The sequence below is a fragment of the Vicia villosa genome, unplaced genomic scaffold (assembly GCF_029867415.1).
Source record: "Vicia villosa cultivar HV-30 ecotype Madison, WI unplaced genomic scaffold, Vvil1.0 ctg.003839F_1_1, whole genome shotgun sequence".
NCBI lineage: Eukaryota > Viridiplantae > Streptophyta > Magnoliopsida > Fabales > Fabaceae > Vicia > Vicia villosa.
This window is the reverse complement of record NW_026706315.1, coordinates 1,826-3,682: the sequence shown is the minus strand read 5'-3', so window position 1 is coordinate 3,682 and position 1,857 is coordinate 1,826. Positions and strand designations below refer to the sequence as shown.

General features: G+C 43.9%; 1 non-coding gene across 1 annotated transcript; it reads right to left on the bottom strand.

Moving 5' to 3' along the window:
• Window positions 1–820: 820 nt before the first annotated feature.
• Window positions 821–927, bottom strand: LOC131641560 (small nucleolar RNA R71). Its single transcript, XR_009295569.1, has one exon. It is a non-coding gene; the product is annotated as a small nucleolar RNA R71 (small nucleolar RNA).
• Window positions 928–1,857: the final 930 nt, after the last annotated feature.

Here is a 1,857-nt window from a genome sequence, read left to right as displayed (position 1 = left end):
TGACCTTCTTCTTGTACCTAAATGATGGAAAAGGGGTGCTGAAGCAAGAAAGGGGTGTTTAGGAAGCCCAAATGTGCAAAACGCTGGCCCAGCCCACGAAGGATCAATTGTGCGTGCCCGGGGACTATGCACTTGCAGTCATCAGATTAATAGACACGTAAAGTCGCGATCAAGTTTTTGGCGCCGTTGCCGGGGACTATTTAAGTCGATATCGTAACTCACTGTTACACCGTAGAGACTAGGGCAATTCTTTCCTTTCTTTTTGAACGATTGTATGCCAAATAATCGTTCACAAGGAGGAGATTTAATACAACGAATTAACGAGATCGAACGTTTCATTAACGTCAAACGTCGAGCTCGCAATCTTCCCGAAGTAGCACCAATTCCGATTAATCAGGAATTGATCTTTACTGATCAAATCAATCAAATTACCCCGAAGTTAGAGATGGCTGATATTCGTCCTCTTAGAGACTACGTCGCTCCTTCACGCGCTGAACCGCGCTCAAGTATCGCACCACCTGCGATTGAGGCGAACAATTTCGAACTGAAACCTTCGTTGGTACAAGTTGTTCAACATAACCAATTCTCTGGAAGCCCTACAGATGACCCCAACCTCCATTTATCTGTGTTTGTGCAATATGCCGACACTGTCAAAGCTAACAATGTTAGTTCCGAAGCTATTCGATTACGTCTCTTTCCCTTCTCCTTGAGAGATAGAGCTAGAGCGTGGCTTCAATCCCTACCTTCTAATTCCATAACTACATGGGACGAATTGAAGAGAGTATTCCTAGCTAGATATTTTCCGCCTAGCAAAACCGCTATGCTAAGAGGTCAAATCAACGGATTTACCCAGAAAGATAACGAATCACTCTTCGAAGCTTGGGAACGATACAAGGACATGCTTAGACTATGCCCTCATCATGGACTCGAACCATGGCTGATCATCCATACTTTCTATGGTGGTCTCCTTTATAACACTAAAATGACTATAGATGCCGCTGCTGGCGGAGCATTAATGGACAAACCCCATGATGAAGCATATAACCTCATAGAGAACATGGCACAAAACCATTACCAATGGGGTGGAGAACGAGCCGCTCTAGAGAAAACCCAAACCAAAGGAGGAATGTACGAAGTAAGTGGTATAGACCGCGTTAACGCTAAAGTAGACGCTTTAACTCAAAAGATCGAAAACTTAACCATCACTCCTTCAGCCACCACTGCTTCCGTAGCACCTAACTGCGAAATTTGTGGATTAACTGGACACGCAGTTGCCGAATGTCAACTCTTGACTGGTATCCCATCTGATCAAGTAAACTATGCTCAAGGAAACCCTTATTCTAACACGTACAACCCTGGATGGAAGAACCATCCAAACTTTTCATATAAGAACAACAATGCGTTGTACGCGCCTGGACAAGCACCTGCTGTCCCACCTGGCTATCAAAAAGCGCCTGTAGCTGCTCAAAACGCCCCTAGGAAGTCGAACCTAGAAATTATGATGGAAAACTTTATAGCTTCCCAACAACAAACTAACAAGGACTTCCTAAATCAAAACATCCACAATAGTGAGCAACTAAAACAATTATCGAACAAAGTAGATGCCTTAGCTACGCATAACAAAATGTTAGAAACTCAAATTTCACAAGTAGCTCAACAACAAGCACCTACTGCTGCCCCTGCTGGCACGTTTCCTGCTCAACCACAACCTAATCCTAAAGGACATGCGAACGCGATAAAACTACGAAGTGGAACAAACTACGATGGACCTAAAGATCCTAGAACTCAGAACGCACCCATGTCACAACAAGAGCCAAAGGAAGCCAAAAAGACATCAACTGATGACCAAACTGCTAA